The sequence below is a fragment of the Humulus lupulus genome, chromosome 3 (genome assembly GCF_963169125.1).
Source record: "Humulus lupulus chromosome 3, drHumLupu1.1, whole genome shotgun sequence".
Taxonomy (NCBI): Eukaryota; Viridiplantae; Streptophyta; class Magnoliopsida; order Rosales; family Cannabaceae; genus Humulus; species Humulus lupulus.
In genome coordinates, this window is record NC_084795.1 from 132,135,195 (window position 1) to 132,148,954 (window position 13,760).

General features: G+C 33.9%; 1 long non-coding RNA gene across 2 annotated transcripts; it reads left to right on the top strand.

Annotated features, from left to right (window-relative positions):
- The first annotated feature begins 11,154 nt into the window (after nucleotides 1-11,154).
- Nucleotides 11,155-12,589, top strand: LOC133823156 (uncharacterized). Of its 2 annotated transcripts, none has more exons than XR_009888161.1 (5): nucleotides 11,155-11,375; nucleotides 11,500-11,579; nucleotides 11,655-12,065; nucleotides 12,160-12,276; nucleotides 12,362-12,589. It is a non-coding gene; the product is annotated as an uncharacterized LOC133823156 (long non-coding RNA). The 2 variants fall into 2 exon arrangements; XR_009888160.1 differs by having other exon boundaries at nucleotides 11,156-11,375; nucleotides 12,160-12,262.
- Nucleotides 12,590-13,760: the final 1,171 nt, after the last annotated feature.

The following is a 13,760-nucleotide window of genomic DNA, read 5'->3' on the forward strand; positions in this document are numbered from 1 at the left end:
CAAAGACTCGAATACTCTTATACGATTATTTATGACCAGCCTGTCCTATTTAATGTCCCAGATATTAGGAAAACATTTACTTTATGATCAAATCATATCCCATTATAAATGGGAAATATATGTATTAAATGTAATAAATATGTAAATCCGTGATTGACTCACGCAGTTACCCAAACCTGTCCATGGAATTTCTCTATAAATACTGAGAATATTGGACAGGAAAAGGGATAATTATTTTGTAATACTGAAACTCTGCCAAAATAGAGAGAGAAACAACAATAGTATAGACTCGTAGACTAGGTAGATTTTAACCACTGAACCATGTAAAAGATTTGTGCTCTTGTGAATTCATTTCATCTTTCGTTACGGCTTATTACTAAGCACTAATCTACCTTATTATTTTTTTTACACTGTTGGCAAAAAACCGTGTCAACAATATATAATTTTTTTTTACCGAAAAAAAAAGAGAAAAAAATATATAACTAATTTTTTTTTGTTTTGTTTTTTTTAATAATATTCAAATTAGCTAAAAATTAGTAAATAAAAAGAATACAACACAAATAAAGGAACACTATACTAACACAATATTCATACCAAAAAAATACAAATAAAGTTACTAACATTATGGTAAAAATTTTACTAAAACTTTTGAAAACTGCCTCCCCAGCAACGGCGCCAAAATTTGTTTAACTCCCAAATTGTGACAACCACTAAGTGGAAGTTGTAGTAAAATTGGGCGGTCGATGCACAAGGAGGTAACCTAAAACCAAAATATTAGTAGAAAAATAACCAAAAAAAAATAGTAACATGAAACAAATGAAAATGGAAATGAAAATAAATTTGAGATTTTCTTGTTGTCTTTTTGATGAAATGATAAAATGAGAAAAATGAAATAAAAATAAGGTGTAATCAAGAGTTGATAAGTAGAAAGGTTTCAAGAATCATCCATATGCTTGATTAGTTACTTGATTTACAAAACTACACAAGTAAATAGTTCACATCCCAACATTTACTTGGAAAATCTAATATTAAAGTCCATATTATTTTCTAACAAAAGTCAATTTGAGCTATAAAGTTCTTTCCTTTAGGAGCACGGTGTTAATTTTATGAAAAATCTAAAAATGACAAAATACCCAAGGGCAATAATGCAATAGAAGATTATACATTAAATTATGTGTTATCCAAAAAACAAGCATGGATGACATGGCAAATATTTAGTACACGTGGGCTCGACTATCGACCAGGAAGACATCTAGTGTCATGACGTTCGATCTCTTCATACGACCAGCCTGGTCATATGCATGCTATACGCGGAAAAGATCCTATGCAGTTATGATAGTATCCGAAATTATCTCCCATGAGTTCCTGAGTATCCGATTATTTAGGAGATAATATCTGTAACAAATTAATGTAAATCCTCCTTGAGCCTATAAATAGAGAGGGAGGACTCAAGGGAAAATGATCTTCTTCTTCTTTTTTGCTTTCTGATCACTAGAGATTAGAGTTATCTTATTTGATATATTGTCTTGTTCTTCAGAGGTTGGTGAAACTCATTGAACCCTAGTTCTTTGATCACTCCTTTGAATCCTATATCAATAACAATTCAAGTGGACGTAGGTTATTACCAGATTCTGGGGCCGAACCACTATAAACTCTTGTGTTCTTTATTATTTCGTCATCACATTCTTTCCAATGTGTTTGTCCACATCAAGCAAATTTGACTCCGTGTCAGTTGACCAAAATCAGGGTCAACATTATGTATCAGTATTACTTTTACTAATTAGAAACACATAGAAAGACATGACTAATCATATACATTATTAGCACAAGTAAATAAAGATAACAAAATAAAGATGAGGTTAAAAGAACATAAACAACTCAAATGCATTACATTAAGAACATAGTAAATCAAAGTAGCAAAATAACATCACTAGCATATGGAATCATCTCTAACCTTCCTAGGAAAATTATGACATTATGCTCATGATTCTCACAAAATTCTAAGAAGAAAGTATGAGAAGAAAGTGAGTAGAAATTTTGCTATAGTTTCTTTACTCTCAATATTACATACCAAATGTGAAAGAAGAGTCCCTATTTATAGAAGAAAAAATGACTAAAAAGAAATTAATCTACAAATGGGGTTTACAAAATAAATCTGAAACATTAATAATAAAATATGATTTTGAAAATAATCAAACTTTATTATTAATATTAACCTAGTTATTTTAGTGAATGGTCAACATACCCGTTTTTATAAAACAACACAAAATGTGAGCTTTAAAGCTCAAAATAGAAGGTCGAAGGCCCAAAGAGCATACAAAATGGGTTGGTGGCAGCTGGTGGTGTTGACCCAGCTGCAACCAATAAGAAGAGTCCACGTGGATGCTAAAAAAATGGAGGAAAATGCCTTGGTTACCGGGTCAACGCGGGTGGGTCGCTGGGTCAGCAGGCACGGGTCATGGGTCGGGGCTGGACGAGTGGCTCGCGGGTCGCTGGGTCGGGTCAAGCAGATGGGCTGGCTGAGCTTACGGATGCGTGGCGCAACAGGGGTGTGCCACTTGGCAATGGGGAAAGAGGGAGGATGATGGTACGGGCCTGGCTGCGATTTGGGCTTTCTCCTTTAAAAAATGCTACATTTTCTTTCTTTCTTCAATTTTATTTATTTATTTCTTCTTTTTTTTCTTTGTTTCCAAGTGCCAAAGTACCAATTAAATTCTACAAAATAAAACAAACTAAATAAAAATTAAATATTTTCATTTATAAATTAAATCATATTAATTCCATAAAATTATTAATAAAAATTTAATTTATTTTAACTATTAAAATAAATAAATGTGTATTTTTGAGCACTAATCAAATGAAATAATGACATAGAAACTCATCTAAATGGCAATACTACAATTGTTAAAAAGAAATGGCAACATTACAACTTATACCCTTAATATGTTTCATTACAGTTTTTAGTACTCATTTTTTTACATTTGTTTTCGTAATAATAAGGATCCTGTTAATGTTTAAGTTGAATTTTATATTTATTGAATAGAACAAGAAGTACCAACATTAATCTCATAAAATATTATTTTCAACAGGTACATGTGGTAGGGGTTGAAACTTGAAAGAGTACTAAAAGTGGAAATTATATAGAATATGGAGTTTTTAGGTTTTCCTTTCATAAATAAGGAAAAAATTAGAATTTACTAATTTTATGGATTTTTTTAAATTAATTCTATTTATGTGGAGAATTTTTACAGGATAGTTTTGTCATTTTATTTTAATGATTATATTTTATTTATTTTTAAAGAAAAGGAAATTTTCCAGATTCTTCTTTTCACATGATTCTTCATTTTCTTTTCACGATTTTACTTCTTCTTTTTTTTTTTTCTGTTCTCCTCAATTGTCGACCTCCATTGCTGACCTCCATTATCGTACTCCTTTTCATTCTTCCATTTATTTCGATTCCATGAGAAAACAAGGTGCGTCCTCCATTGCCGGCTTCTCCTCTTCTTCTATTTTGGTTTTGTGCAGTTTTACGAAGAAAAAGAAAGTCACTGACTTCCATTTTTGGTGGCTCTACCGATTGTCTAACTCAGTGGTGGTTTATTCTGATGATATTCTTAGGCATTTTAGGGTGTGACCTTTGCTTTAGTCACTCAAGTGTGGCTTAGTCCGGCGACATTCCAGGTGCTTAGGGTGTATTAGATTTAGTTATATTTTCTGTTAGCCTAAGTTGTTTAATTAGCCCAAATGGTTAGTTAGTTAGTGTCCTAACTAACTTCAGCTTCTTCTATATATATTACTCTGTATTGTATTTGAACAGTACACAAGTTCTTGATTACTGAATAACAAACTTGTTCTCTCTGATATTGGTTCTACTCATATGGTATCAAAAGTTAACCATTCTAGCATTGCTTCCATGGCCAAACCCACAACTCGTTCACAAGATGGCATCCATCCCACTGAGAACTCCCAATCTGAGCTGATCTCCGACCATCCTCCTGCTGCAAATACCCATCCTCCATCGACGGCTCCACGGAGATCTCAAACTACATGACCGCCCAATCGTCCAAATATTGGCTCTGAAATTCCCACTCCAATAGGCTCTCCTGACGATCTTCCTCCTGGTGATTCCATTCCACCACCAGTTCATCTTCGACGTTCATCATCCTCAGTTGATCAACCCGCACATGAAGACTTATCCAGTCCCTTCTTCCTCAGCGCCGGAGATCACCCTGGGTTGATTTTGGTCTCTTCTGTTCTCACTGGAGCAAACTATCAATCATGGAAGCGAGCAATCACAATGGCCCTAGCTGCGAAAAACAAATCTGGTTTTATCGATGGTTCAATACCTCGCCCAGATCCTGGTAATCCTCTTCTCAATTCTTGGATTCGTTGCAATAACATGGTGATGTCTTGGTTATTACACTGTGTTTCCACTGAAATATCTCAGAGCATAATGTTCTTTGATTTTGCCTCTGATATGTGGCATGATCTTGCTGAAAGATTCAATGAGGGTAATGGTCCCAGAATCTTTCAATTACAAAATCAACTTACAAGTCTACAACAAGGTGATCAATCTGTCACCTCCTATTTCACCAGACTAAAATCTTTATGGGATGAACTCAAAGAGTTCCAACCCAATACTACATGCACATGTGGTGCAATGAAAGCACTTCTTGATTACTACAATCAAAACCAGGTCCTTCAGTTCTTGACAGGTCTGAATGAATCCTATTCATCTGTACGAGCTCAGATTCTTCTCAATGAACCCATTCCGACTCTATCTAGAGTGTTTGCCATGATTGTTCAAGAAGAGCGCCAAAGAACTCTTGGTTCTTCTAATTTCTCTTCACTGGCCTCTTCCGTTCGTCCTCCTTCTTCGCACAACGCATCCCGTGCAAAGAAGCCTCGACCCTCTTGTTCAAACTGTGGCAAACCAGGTCATTTGGTGGACAAATGCTTCTTCATTCACGGCTTTCCTCCTGGTTATGGAGACAAGAAGAAACAAGACAAAGGGAAAGCTGCTACTAATCAAGTTTCCACTGGCACCTTTCTTGATGACACTCCAGGCACTACAGTCCGTACTGACCTCTCTACTCAGTGCCAACATCTCATTTCTCTACTCAGCCAACAACTAACTCAAGCAGCCCCTAAGACTGAACCTATTGTTCCACCTGCTGCTTCAAACATGGCTGGTAATAAACTCTTTTCTCTTTCATGGATAATTGACAGTGGTGCCACACACCACATCTGTTACAGTGAACCTTGTTTTTCTTTTTTTTCTAACATTTCTTTTCCAAAGCAAGTTATTTTACCTAATGGCACCAAAATACCAGTTCATAAAATTGGTTCTGTCAAAATCAATTCATCCATCATTTTACACAATGTGCTTTATGTCCCCGATTTCAAGATCAACTTATTTTCTATCAATGAATATCTCAATAACACCTTTAACTTGATCTTGTTTCAATCTGCAACATGTCTCATTCAGGATCCTTCGAAGAATGTGGTGATTGGGACAGCTGAAAAACAAGGGAACCTTTATGTTTTGCATCAAGAGATCTCTCCCCTTGTTAATTCTAGTCAATCTCATTTTCATTTTCATCATAACAATGTAGACCAGTGGCATAAACGCCATGGTCACCCATCTATGTACATTTCCAATACATTCAATAAAAAGATTGACTCTTCTTTTCAACCTAATCACCACTGTTCTGTCTGTCACTTAGCAAAACAAAAGAAATTACCTTTTGTTTCTAACAATAATTTTACTGAAGCTATTTTCGATTTGATCCATATAGACATATGGGGACCTTTTCACATAATAAGCATAGAAGGATATAAATATTTCCTTACCATAGTTGATGACAAATCAAGGTTTACTTGGACATATATGCTCAAAACCAAATCTGAAGCTCAAATTGTCCTACCTTCCTTTTTCAACATGATTTGCACTCAATTTTCAACTCCAATCAAATTTGTCTGTTCCGACAATGCTAAGGAGTTGAACATGCAATCTTTTTTTGCCTCAAAAGGCATCATTCATTATCACTCTTGTGTGGAAAGACCACAACAGAATTCAGTGGTAGAAAGGAAACACCAGCACATTCTAAATGTTGCTAGGGCTCTTTGTTTCCAATCTCATATACCCCTAGCTTATTGGTCATATATCACTCAGACCAGTACATATTTAATTAATCGGATTCCATCAGCCCTATTAAAAGGCTTAACTTCATACGAAATACTTTATAAAAAACCTCCTGTCTATGATCATTTAAGATGTTTTGGGTGCTTAGCTTATGGCTCCACTCTAAATTCTCATAGACATAAATTTTCACCAAGAAGTCGAGCCTCTATTTTTATTGGATATCCTCCTGGCATGAAGGCCTACACTCTACTTGACCTTCAAACCAATCAAATTTATCATTCAAGAGATGTAATTTTTCATGAGACTATTTTTCCTTTTATGTCTCAATCATCTCAGGAAAAAATTGATCATTGTTTCAACTCTTCCATCCGTCCCATTAATATAAACTTACCAGCTGTCAAACCAGATGCTATAGCAATTTCCACACCAGCTGCAATATCCATCTTGAAACCAGCTGCAACTTCAGTTCACAAACAAGCAGCAAAATCAGTTTCCAAACCAGCTGAAACTTCAGTCCATAAACCAGCTGAAATAACCACTTCGAAACCAGCTGCACCTTCAGTTAGCATCAAAGCAGCAACTTTAGTTTCCAAACCATCTGAAAACTCAGTTCCCAAACTAGCTGTACCATCAATTTCCCAACCAGATATAATATCAGTTTATAAACCAGCTGAAAACTCAGTTCACAAACCAGCTGAAAACTCAGTTTATAAACCAGCTGCTAGCCCCTCAAATTTATACACTTAATCTGGGCGCACCTCCAAGAAACCATCCCACTTAAATGACTACATATGTCACACTTCTTCCACCCAACACCCCATATCAAATTACCTTTCATATGACAAATTAGCATCTTCCTTCAGAGCTGCCATACTAGCTGCATACTCGGAAATTGAACCAGAAACCCATACTGAAGCTTCCAAAATTTCCCATTGGCAAAAAGCCATGGACACTGAAATTGATGCTTTAGAAAGGAACAAAACTTGGATTGTCACCATTCTCCCACCTGGTCATAAGGTCATTGGGTGCAAATGGGTTTACAGAATAAAGTACAAAAACAATGGTGAAGTAGACCGCTATAAAGCACGCTTAGTAGCCAAAGGCTACAATCAAAAGCAAGGTGTCGATTACATCCAAACTTTTGCACCAGTAGCAAAGTTCAATACTTTAAAAATTCTACTTGCTCTTGCTGCCATGAACAATTGGAACATTCACCAATTAGACATAAATAATGCTTTTCTACATGGGGACTTACATGAGGAAGTATACATGAAACTTCCCCCTGGTTACAAAGCTCCACCCAACTCAGTTTGTAAACTAACCAAAAGCATCTATGGCCTCAAACAAGCCTCTAGGCAATGGTATGACAAGTTACGTTCCACACTTATTAATGATGGTTTTCATCAATCCGCATCAGACCATTCTCTTTTCATAAAAAGAACAAACTTTATTTTTTTGGCTGTACTCGTATATGTAGACGATATCATTGTTGCTAGCAACAATAACTCTGCCATTACTCTATTCAAACAAGCCTTAAACTCTAAATTCAAGCTAAAAGACATTGGTTCACTTTGTTTTTTTCTAGGCCTTGAAATCGGCAGAACCAAGAAAGGAATTTCAGTTTCCCAACGACCCTTTACACTTCAGCTGCTAAAAGAAACAGGGTACCTAGGAGCAAAACCAGCTTCAACTCCCATGGAACCAAATCTAAAACTTAGCAAAGATAAAGGAGATCCAATACAAGATCCTATTATTTACAGAAGCTTAATTGGGAAACTCATTTACCTTACAATATCAAGACCAGATATATCATATGCTGTTAATCATCTAAGCCAATTCTTGACTTGTCCTCAAGTACCTCACCTACAAGCTACACAGCGTATTTTACAATATCTTAAAAGTACTCCTGGTCAGGGCCTTTTTTTCCCATCAGATACTTCTCCTAACCTTTCAGCATATGCTGAAACAAGTCTATCTACAACCAATGTTCAAGTTTCACTTTTTGCAGATGCTGATTGGGGAAGTTTCCAAGACACTAGACGCTCCATTTCTGGTTATTGTATCTTCCTAGGCTCTTCTCTTGTCTCATGGAAATCAAAAAAACAGCACATAGTTTCCCGCTCTTCAGCAGAGGCTGAATACCGAGCCATGGCAAATGCAACCTCTGAAGTAACTTGGGTCCTTGCTCTCTTAAAGGATTTTGGCATATCTCACAATCATCCAGCCTACCTTTATTGTGACAACACAGTGGCAATACACATTAGTGAGAATCCTGTCTATCATGAACGCACCAAACATGTCGAAATAGACTGCCACTTCATTCGAGAGAAGGTTCAACAAGGGTCCTTAAAACTCATCCATGTTTCATCTCAAAACAATTTAGCTGATATATTCACTAAAGCTTTATTTCCTACCCCTTTTTCTACAATTGTATCCAAGATGGGCGTTTTTAACTTGTACACTCCATCTTGAGGGGGGCTATTAGATTTAGTTATATTTTCTGTTAGCCTAAGTTGTTTAATTAGCCCAAATGGTTAGTTAGTTAGTGTCCTAACTAACTTCAGCTTCTTCTATATATATTACTCTGTATTGTATTTGAACAGTACACAAGTTCTTGATTACTGAATAACAAACTTGTTCTCTCTGATATTGGTTCTACTCATAGGGTGTGACCATTGCTTCAGTCACATCAGAGTTTGAGTCAGGGTAATGTCTCTAGCTTCCCTGATTTTGTCTATTCATCTTAATAATTTAGGCAATGGTATTGAGGAAATAGTATAGATTTCTAGTATTATATATAAGTACTTATGACAAAGAACCAATGAAGTAATGGAATTAGGTGCTGAACCTCATTTGCCTCTTTTCTTTTGTCAAATTTTGTAATAACATAATCTGAAGTTTAGTTAGACAAAGTGGTGATTCACCATTTATTTATATATTTGAGTGGTGGTGTTTTATTGCAACAACTATTTTGTTGTTTGGCACTAGTTGATAGACATTGAAATGTGTTAATATTGTGTATATTATTCCACATTCAATTTGATGGTCTTTGCCTTATCTAGATTAATAATGCAATATTACGTTCATATTTGGGATTTAATAAGTAGGCAATCAAGTTTAGTGTAACGGTAGACTTAGTCATTTAGTCTAATGTGTTTTGTTGGATCATCAATGCTCTATAATCTTGTATAATCTTGCAGGATTTGATTTTTCTCAAGCTATTATTTTCAAACATTTTTAGGCTTCTACAGCTTGGGGAACCCTTAATATTGGTGTGTGTATATATGTTGGTTTTGGTTTTATTTTAATGTAATATTTCTCTTGTTTTTTTTTATCTTCATTAATTATTGTCGAGTTATTTTTATCAGGTTTTGATTTAACATGTCTTCATTAGACTTTGAAAGTCCAATGAGGAATCAACTGGAAATGAATTTCACCTTCGTCTAGTAGTGGTTTTAAAATGAAATCCACTGCAAAGAATATTATTAAAGGAAGATCCAAATAAAAAAAAGTATGTTTATGTAGATCTTTTTTTTTTAATTTATTTTATATGTAACCAAGCTATTAAAAGTATCTTGTTACTATTTAATCTGTTTTTGGTATATGTGAAATGTTCCAGGGTATTTTTTTTTTGGGTATGTTTTGTGTGTTATATTTTATTGTTATGTGGTTATTTGTTCTAGGTTACTTTTTTTGTTTTTTAATTTATATGTTGGAATTTTACAGGTTACTTTTTTTATCACTATATTGCTAAAAATTATCATTTCACTTTTATGGACACCAAAGTTTTAAAAAGTTTATTTTTTATTTTGTTGAGATATGTTTGGTTTATGCTTACTAGTTTTAGGGAACTTTTTATTCTTTGATTCGTTTCAGGTTACTTTTAGCAAAAGTAGATAGTTGCAGATTTCTTTTTAAAATTTGTTTTTTCCATTGGTTAATATTTATCAGGGTACCATGTTCTCTCTTTATATAATGCAAATCATGTATTTATTATGGTATTGGGTATGCTATTGGTTAGTTTTAATATTATACTTGTTAAATTTATAGCTTCATCCAGTTTTGTTGCATTGTAACCTATTTCATTTTAACTTTTTTAATGCAGAATGTTTATTTTATGATTACCCAGACAAGGAGGTTTGGTTGAAAATTTCAGAATTTCAATAAGGTAAAGGTATTAGAGGAGATAAATAAGACTTTGACTGAGGAACAAAATGTTTTGTTTCACTCCACACCTTTTGGTCATTTTTTGGGAGTTTCTAGAATATGCTTTCAAGCTCAACTAGTTCATAACATAATGCTTCGAGAGGTGTGTTCAATGACGGAAGATAAAAAAATTTGGTTCAAGAAAAATGGTAGTTTGGTTAGGTATTCTATAGAGGATTTTAGCTTAATTACAGGTTCGAAATGTGATGGGGATGATGACATTTCAATTTTTTTTGGAAAGGGAGGGAGGTTGGAAGGACCTTGTTTTTCTGGGGAGGACTGATAAGATTATTAACAAAGAGGTTAAGCAAGCTTTTAATGGAAAAAATCTTGAAGGGGATTGGAATATGGTAAAGCTTGGATTGGTTCATTTGTTTGCTAATTTTTCGTTTGGTATTGTAAGTGATACCAAAGTGAACAATCTTTTTTGGGCTATTGTTGATTCTGATGATTCATTACTGAAAGACTTTCCATATGGAAAACTTTTATGGGAGCACAGTCGTCACTCAATGAGAACACTCTTAAGGAGAAGGAAAAGATTTTTGAGAAGAAGTTTGATGAAAAAATTGGCAAAGTAGAAACTTATTCATATAAGTTTCTTGAGTTTCCATTAGCATTTCATATATGGATTTATGAGTCTATTCTGAAGCTATCTCCAAAGTTTTGTGTAAAGATTTCTGAAGGATTTCCTAAAATCACTTAATGGAAAAGTCAAGGCACATCAAGTTATAATACCTTCATAAAGAAGATTTTTTTAACGAAACAGATAACTTTTCCATCCATATAATTTTTATTATTTTTTTTTTGTTTTTTTAATAAGATTTTATAAAAGTAATATGCTAACTTTTATTACATGCTTAATTGTAGTTATGATAATTAAGTTACCTTTTAAATGCAGTTTCAAGTAACCAGTTTCCATCTGAGTTTGCTTTTTTTTTTTGTTTTGTTTTGTTTTGTTTTTTTGCAGTTGGAGGTTACTCAGTTGGTGCCAAAAGAGTGTGAGAAAAAACTAGACTTAATAAAGGTATTTTCTTTCAAACCCAAATTTATATATAGGAAGGCACCATATAATGAAAGCCCTGTGATTCCTTTGTTTGAGACTCCAATTTGTAGACCTGGTTCAGCTGCCCCTAAGGCAAAAGGTTCAGCTGCCCCTAAGGCAAAAGGGAAAACATTTATGAGTTGTAGACCTGGTTCAACTATCCCTAAGGCAAAAGGGAAAACATCTGTGAGTATTTTTTTTGTTATTTTATTTATGTAATTGTTATTAGTTTTTTAATACTAAAGTTTAAATTTGTTGTAGGTTAAGAACACTGTCAATTATGATGCTAAATTTAAGGAAATCGATAGAAATATGAAGGATATTCTATCAAAACAAAGAAGTATACATGGTGAGCTTGTTACTTTCAACCAAAACTTTGGAGAAGTTGTGCAGATGTTAAGTGTTATTTCAAGTACTATTACTAGCTTTCAGACCAGTACAGAAAAGTCTGTTCCGCAAGATGATGTTCCATTTCATAAGGTATCCTGGTACTTTTTGGTTTATTGTACCATTTTGTTTTCATTAGTAAGACTATTTTTTAAATCTGACACTATTTTATATATTTATTAATTTTTTGAGGAGGACATACCAAGAGATACTAAGCAAGATGATAATGATTTTTTGCATTATGATGCTCAAGGTGATCCTGGATTCGTTCACTCTTCAAATAAGGTACAAGGTTACTTAATGCTTTTTTTTTGCTTAAATAAAGTTAAAAGTTACTTTATGACATCTTACACTTTTCATGTGTGTTTATTGCTTATAGGTAATTGGAGAAGATGTTGATTTTAGTGATGACATTGTTGATGTTGTGCATTCTTGTTTTAATGCAGCTATGACACATATAAGATTACGGTTATGCAAAGATGGTGAGAAAATCTTGGTGTGTTTCATTGCTTTTTACTTTGTTTTACACTTAATGGTGCTCTTTAAATTTTTTTGGCTTATGTTTTGATGGTATGTTGCAGATTCCAAAAGAGATTGAATTTCATACTCCTATTATTAGTGTGTCTCCTGGTTTGAAGAAGATGTTGTATGAGGCGCAACCATCTCATATGAAAAAGTCCATGGAGAATGTAGAGATTAAAAAAACTTGGATTTTGTGTTATATGAGGAGAAAAATGATGGGAAAGATGTGCAGAAAAGGGAGCATAAGTCGTCAGCTATTGTTAAGTCACCTTTTATTACAGAATTTGGTTCATGGCAAAAAGATGATTGATGAAGTTAGAATTGTTAAGGGAGTCATTCCTCTTGATAAGGAACTTGGGAAGAATATTACTGCTGATGATACTATTCAGTTACGATGCTTTGAAACCCAAAACCAAGTGAGTGCAGTTTATTTTAATACTAGTATTTTAGTTGATACAATGTCATTTTATTTGATAATTCAATATTATTGTTCCATTTGTTCTGTTGTAGATACAAGTATGTAAATGATGCAATATTGACTTTGATTTTGGCATTACACGAATCAAAGAAAAAATATGGTTTTATAAGCTCTAGACTTGTGGGCAATTTCGGTCAAATGAAGTAAGTAACATACCATAACTTTGTACTTTTGTTTTTGTGTAGTCCAATTATTAGGCCATCTAGCTTGTTAATTTGTATAAATTATTTTGGGTTTATTATAATTGTTTTTTGTTTCATTTTTTTCGCAGCATATGATGTCTCAATGTATTATCTTAGGAAGAAGATAAAACACAATGGTCAAGGTGACTACTACAGATAGTTTATTTATTCTATGAGATTGCTAGATCAACCTATGAGCGATATTGTCCTAGTGGTGGTGATCAATTTGTTGTGAGAATTCAAAATGTTATGGCTGAATACATGTTAGGCACATATATGTGTTGTAGCACATCATGGGCCTTTTGTGACCATGTATTGATGTATTCTCATGTGAAGGAAGAAGTCCACTACATTCTTGTTCATTTCAATAACAAGGAGCGAAGTTTGACCATATACAATTCTCTTAAGGCTAGGAAGCACAAGAATCTTGGTATGAAAACTGTTGAAGCTTTTTCATTTTTAATTCCTCTTTTTTTAGAAAACTTTGGCTTTTATGATGCCAGGCAAGATTTAGACTTCAATGAAGGTGCTTATTATGTGCCAAGGTCTGATCATTTGTCTATTAAAGTTGTTGAAGGTGTTCATTGATAAGCTGATTGGTAAATAGCTGTTTATTTTTGTTATGTGTTAGTTTTTGATAATTTCAAATCATTATTCTTCATATTATTTTGCTTTAATGTATGCTGCGATTGTGGCGCATTTGTGGCTGGTTTTGCTGATAACATTATTCATGAGACCATCGGCAATATATCTACTCAACTTAACATTGTAATTTATCGTGATGAACTTGTAGTTTGC